This window comes from Cataglyphis hispanica, chromosome 1 (genome assembly GCF_021464435.1).
Source record: "Cataglyphis hispanica isolate Lineage 1 chromosome 1, ULB_Chis1_1.0, whole genome shotgun sequence".
In the NCBI taxonomy this organism is placed as follows: Eukaryota; Metazoa; Arthropoda; class Insecta; order Hymenoptera; family Formicidae; genus Cataglyphis; species Cataglyphis hispanica.
In genome coordinates, this window is record NC_065954.1 from 5492248 (window position 1) to 5499748 (window position 7501).

Genomic DNA, 7501 nt, shown 5'->3' on the forward strand with positions numbered 1-7501 from the left:
TTAATAACAAAGTATTTAATGTTAGATATTAAAAATGTAAATGCAATGCTTTGTCTCAACATTTACGTTAAGACCAAAAAAAAAATTATCAACTAATCAAAAAATGGATCAAAATTTTTAATGAACCTATTATAACTTGGTACTTTTTTTCCAGTAACAGCGGAATGAAATAAGTATCTATTGAGAGAGCTTGTTCTCCCCGTCTCAGCCTCCGGCTGTCGGAAAGTTTCAAGCTAGAAACCCCTTCGCGTTTCGAAGGAGTAGATCGCAATGTAGCGAGTTTTTTACCCTCTCGCCGCATTTACGTTTAAAAGGTCCAAGGGTTTCCAATTTCCATGCTTTTTGCCCGTCTAACCCGCGCCCGAATATCCCGGGCGACCCGACTTTAAGGGCGATCCATTTGAACGATCGACCGGGCTACGTTATACGTGTGGATTCCGATTGTAGGGCGACGGATGATAAACGACGCCGTAATGTCCTCGGCAGGCCAGGTCGTGGCCACTGCTCACTCGATGTCGGACGTTTCGCTACGTTCTTTAATTTAATCCAACTGGCGCCATTATATTACGCTTACAATATATCGCGTCTTATTATTAAAAGCCGCACTGCTGGCGGTCGGACGAATTTCCCTGGGCGTTTCTGACAAGACGGAAATGTATGGAGTTACGCCCGCGTACCTCTGCGTCATTCCGTGCTTGGTAAAGCGCTTAAAAGTGCCCTTTCTTTTTGTTAAAAAGAAATATCTTAATAATCTTTAAATAATTGCTGTTGTTATGTTTCAATTTCTCTAAAAATCTTTTTATAAATATTAATTTTTTATAAAGATTAAATAAAATTTAATTAATAAAGAAGATTTATGAAAATCAATACTGTAATGAAAAACATAAACGCGTAATGTATTTACAATGTTTATAGAAATTATTATAATATATAGATTGTAATTTTGCATGAAACATAATGACGCCAATTATTTTTGAATATCAATTGCTCAAATGATTGTTTGCAATTTTGATGAGTTTTATAAATGATTTATAAAACATATATGGTGTCTAAAAAAACTGCAATAAAAATATGCAGTAAAATATTGTATGAGATGTGTTAAGCGACCAATAAATATTATATAATGATTCATATTGTAAAGAACATTTGTGTTGATTAATCGTTAATTGATAAAACGATTAGGGAGAGAGTAAAATAAGAAAAAAATGCACAACCCTATATTTCTTTAACAGACCATTAAATATAACGAACTCATTCTCAAAACGTCTAATCAACGTAACTTTGCTCTGTTTTTTATGAAGGCCCCCGAGCTCTCTTACCGGACGAAACTAAGCAACGCCTCTTTATTTCGCCGCCACGTAGATAAGAACGCTGCGAAATAACGGCCCTTTATTATATACGGTAATAGGCGAAGTTCAAGCCCGGAACTTAACCGCGACGTACATTTTCCTGAGGATAAGATGTTTCCTTTTGCTCTCTACCTACCATCATGACAACCCTTAGTTAGGAATGGATGGTGACTTCCTGACGCTTCAAAATGATAACCTTCCAAGAATTCTCAACAGCAGTTGAGTCTAATCAAACAGTTATAACGAATCAAATATAACTTGGAAATTTAAAAAAAAAAGAATAATTACATATATCCGTATATATTCTATAAATATTTTACAAATACATTATTTGTAAAAGTTGTGTGATTTGGGGCTCGCTTCTTCGTTGTCATCTCAATCCTCAGCTACAAAAATGTTTCTACGACGCGTATGTTACTCTATCCGGATTCGACGAGCACATTTTCGAACACCCGCTGCCTGAATCCGTGCTCACGGACACGTTTCAGACGCAATACAAGTCCAGTTCAGTTTAAGGCAGGGATTTACGTAGATTACCGTTTCCCGCGTTGAATCGCGGGATCAAATCGAAAAAAGGTCCATAAGGGTAGCACCGATCTCGACTCGGAGAGGTAAGTGCCTTGGCACGCTGATAGAATAACTAAGGATACGCGCCGTCAATCGAAACATAATAGCGTACGCGAGCGGATATCACCGAGTATTCTATGCGACTAAAATTTTGTAACGATTTGATCTTTTTCTCCCTCGTCAGTGCCTATAACCCGGGAAATTCTTATTGAATTTTTAGTTCTGCGCGAATTTATTTCAAAATATTCTTATTTTATAAATATGATTGATATGTGTGTGTTGCGTGTGTCTCTTATTCTATTATTTCTTAGATCTTATTTTGTTACATTTCCACAATATATGACATAATTAATAGCAATGCTAATATTAAAATATATTAGTAACGTATATAAAATTTCGAGATAAATTTGATAAAATATCATAAAATCCTTTGCTATTGTCACGAGTTATTTTATCTTTCTTACTCGTGCAACAAGATGCAAGGGGACTGACCTAGAACATGTAAGCTCTATTCCACTCCAGTGTCTTCTTTTCTTCGTTTCCGTTTCCGTCCTCGCTTTCCAACGTGTGTAGCTTCGAATTCCGCGTGTTCCTCGCGCGGAGAGAAATTGTACTGGATAAACACGCAATATAAAATCTCGGGGAAAAACCGACTTGAAAAGCGTCGGCATGTTTCACGGCGAGCGGGACACGTTCTTCAAATAGAATCAACGCGGATAGACGACACCGCTCTCACCACGAACACGCTCGAGCCAGCTTTGCGGTTCTACGGATGGCAAGCGGTATTGGTTATGCGGCACAAGCTCCTATGTCCTAAACGATCGATCGATCGATCGTCCAGTCGGTCGATCGATTGTAAGCCTATTATAAAGTACGATGCAGTGATATAACTAGGTAGCCACTTATTCGAGACATAATGGCCACGGTATATGCATTTGAATATTACGTGTCGTTGACTCGTTGTATGTGACTAGTTGAAATAGAGATCAGCTAGAGATTTCATACTTTTTATGTCAGGCTGCTTCGTCAATCATCGAGTTGAATAGACGATGACATAGTTCTTATCATAAGCGACAACCGAATATTCATAAAGATGATTATTTCAAACGAACTGACAAAAGTAGATAACACGGTGCTAATTATTTATTTATTTCTTTATTAGATAGAGAGAAATCCCTTTGATATACAAAAGTGTAAAATACATAAGTGGTGCCATACAACAAAAAAGAGAAAAACAAAAAAATAAAACAAAACAAAAATTTGATCTGGTCAAATCGTTGAGTCAATTATCCTTCATTGAACACAGCAATAACGCGATTAGTTTTAACGAGCATTAGGTTTTATATCCGTTTTTATATTCAATTCATCACGCTCATTATATTATAGACGCAATTGGGAAATTACTCTGTCTATCGGAGCAAATATTTTTATTGTCGCATTAAGTATTGATAATTATATTGCGCGTTGTTTCAATATTAAAAATTATTCATATCGCAATTTATCGTCAATTTATTTATTCGTCGCTTTTGCTCGCAAATTTTAAATCACATTTTATTTTTTGATGGTTATGTTGTTGGTATACATTAAAGCTCTGCCAGATAGTGTGTAAAAGTTAGAGCAATGAATTGATTATTAATCACGATATTCGCGAGTTTTACTCGGCGCGATTACGCGTTAATTACCCTACAGCTAATCCGCAGTTTAATCTACGATTATTACAACGATTTCCAGTCAGATTTAAGCCGACGTTTCATCGTCGCGTGTGTCACAAGCCTAATTATCCGACGAAAGATGCCTTCATCCTCAAAGGAGGGCCCCTGGAATCATCGTGACTCGATAGAAAATCGGCCGACAGAGCAAGTTTGTTAGCCCAGTCGCTGTTCTGGTCAAGTATCTTTCGCAAACTTCTTTAAGGGACCACTCGACCTTATCACGATCGCCGCGGAGAAAGGGAGAAAAGAAGGGAAGGAATTATGGTTCTTTGTAGGGTGCACGTCGCCCAGAACGATATACGCGTCGGTGTCTTGAATTTAAATTGAATGCATCACGTACACGTGGTTGCTCGTGCATACCTATCTACCTCCCGGCATGAGAATAGCGCATCGCGTGCAGGGACTCTCGATACATGCGCGCACCCTCGTTGTCGTCGTCGTCTCCGAAGCAGAGGGTGCAACCCGCGTTGGCTGACGTATTTTCCCGGGATTTTTTTTTCTTTTTAAGCAGCTCACTGTGCCGCTCGTCGACGATGCAGAGCGCGATCGATGATGGTTTTCACCCATGACTTTTCCCTCTCGCCTCGTTTTGGTTCACGCGTTTTGTCACAATGGATGGAGACTGCGGATTACGTTTGCGCGACATTCGGCGGAAGCGGGTGTATCAGTTTGTGCACAACGCTGATAAGAAAAATGAATGATCTATGTCGCGGGAGTATATGGTAACTCTTGCGAAACAATTCACGAGATTTCATTTGAGTGCCAACGGTCTGAAACAGATCGAGTCACTTGCGAATTTTGAGCGATATAAATACTCAGTGGGACATGCAAATAGTAATAGATGCACGTCTATTACATAAAAAAATCATACAGCTTCTGTTTTTATAACGACCGCAGTAAAGTATATAATAATATTATAAAATATTAATTAATAAAATGCCAATAAAAAATTATCGAGAAAAAATATTCTATATTATCGGAAACTGTCATATCGATCCGCGTAAATAATCAAAAAAATGAATATTTTTAATAGATTTTTTTTTACTTTGATGTTTTTTATTTGCAATTCGCTATTAATCGAGAAACAAATATCAAAAATATGCGGAGAAATATATTTCCTAACACTATCTGCATGTATAATAATTTTGTCTTTCTTTCTAAAAACATTGAGTGTGATATCATAAGACTTGTTCTTATCTAACTTAAAAGCGCTCTTGCTATTGATATCGTATTAACTTTATTTTTTTTTTAATTATAAAACAAAATACATATTTTTTCTAAAATAGATTATTACAGGAACGCACGCCCGAATTCCTTGATAGAGAAACTTGCGGTCGTCCTTGTGGCTTTCGTACGTGCTCTATATCTAGTCTCGGTTTACTGGCACGTACATACCAACAAGATATTTCGTCCCACACAAAAATCTTTGGATCTCGATTTGACATACACATTGTATATTCCTCGCTCATTTCTCGTTCTGCAAAAAATAAAAAGATTCCCGAGCAAATAAGAGTAGTAATCAGAGATACAAGATGTTTCGTCCCTAGAGTGTGCAAAATCTATCCAAGATTAATCAACAGCTTATTGCAATGCGATATGTAAACACCTCCGAAATATTCCATTAACATTCCCCGAGAGCGACCAAAATCATCCTTAAATGTCCCAGATGGACCGATGTGATAGCTGCAGAATACAACTGACACACCACAATATCAGAAACTAGAAACTCGACGCTCTACATTTGCGTGCAAATTCAATCTCGTATTTTGCAATAACTAAGAATCTACACATGCGCAAAAAACGAATATATATATATATAATGTTTCATAAAATAATTCATAAAATAATTTATAAAATATTTATTAAAATATTATTTTATTTTATTTTCAAAAATATAATAAATATATTATATCTCACAAAACATATTTATGCTTTGCAAATTAAATAAATAGATACTTAAAATAACATAATAAATTTATAATAATGAAACATGATGGCTTATTTCCTTCGAGCAAATAGATTAAGCGTGGAAATAAGTCTCGATCGACGAATGGCTTATAATTCTACGGCATCGGCGAAGAGGCAGCTAAAGCATTAGAGCCGCATTACGGGCTGCATTAGAATCGGCGATAATAGTTTGGAATCAGCAAGAGGCTCTGTTTGCAACTCGAAGCCGGCAGATGCTCCTCTGACGAGTCCACTTCAGAGAAGAGAGAGAGAGAGAGAGAGAGAGAGAGAGAGAGAACAACGCAGCTGTTCGGAACATTGACGGACTCAAGAACATACACGGATGTGCCCTGTCTATTGATCTCTCTTTACGACCGTACCATCGTAACTCGCCAGTCTATCGCAGAGATTCTCGACCAGAAGTCTGTATAAAAGTTACGAAAGAAACGATCATACATCGATGCGTCGTCAGTCAGTCATATCCTTCAGAATTCAGAAATGTAGGACGAACGTTTATTGAACTAGACAGTATAACATCGCTGTGAATTCCAAACTGATTGGCATTCCATACTGTATTGACAGTCCTTTGCAAGGAACGCAAAAATTGTATCTTAAAGTCATGATTGTCGATGCTTTCTCATTAGATGCGACGAAAGTCCATCCGTCAGTTGAAATTTACGGATCCGAATTTTCCTTTCTCTGCTGTGAATATCGGTTTTTACAGTAAAACGCGCGCGAATAATGTAATGATACACGCCCGTAGATTTAAATATCGCAAGTAATCGCAGATTCGGTCGAGTCGGTTTGGTTATCGCATGTCAGATAATAAATCGTGATGAACGTTTTTAAAATTCACGTGCGTGGAAATATAACCATCGATCTGTCCGTATGGGTCGTGCTTTTGTCAACGATAAGCTCGCTATTGACAACAATCGAGCCGTGTGAGCTGTAAAAGCCGTACACAAAATTCGCGAAAAAAATCTGTCATGAAGTTATCGCATTTTTTATTTAAGTTTGTCTGCCTATACATCATATAATCATGCATAGAATCTCAAGGTTTATACTATTTATATAACCAACGTAAAAAATTAATAAAAAGCCATGCAAAATGCAGTAATATAAAAATATAAAAATTTATTAAAATGTTTTTACAGTTTCAAATTTTATGAAGATAAAGCTAAATAAATTTTTGCTTTATGATAGAAACTCAAGAATACATCTCTCTTTAAATTATTTGTCTGCAATAATAAAATGAATATAACTATCTTTTTAATATATAATGAAAAATTATATTGTCTATTTTTAAATTAACTATGTTTCTCGGGTAAATCAATCTATCTCTTCAGCAACGATAAAACACGATTTAATCATGATCAGTTTAAGAGCATAATTAAAGCAATGGCTCAATGAAACAAAGTGGTGAAATTATTCGCGAGATATGAGAGGAAATGGTAGGAAGGTGCTACATCCACTTGAAGTCGATGACAATATTCACAACACGTCGCGGCAAGCGCTATAATACGCTCTTACCTTTGACAAAGCGAATGCTAATCAAGTAGTACTACTCTGCAAAGTTCTGCACGCATTAAAATTCATGGCAAATCGATATAACAATTAATCTTAGCACGCGCAAGGCATCGAATCGTCGTAGGTCGCTAATCGATACCCGATAGAGGATGATCAAGACATAAAAGCGTAGATCACGATACGTGTTTTCATGTCTCACGACAAGAATTGCCTTGGCAACTGTTTCATAAATTTTATCCCACATCCGCAATTTTTTTTTTTAATTTTATTTTTACAAGAATTCACACTCCGTGAAAGAGCCTTCTCGCGCCTCGAATAAGAACCTTCAGAAAAACCTTTACGAAATTTGTTCAAAAACAAATTTTCCCGTAATCGTTAGTGAATATATGTATATATTAC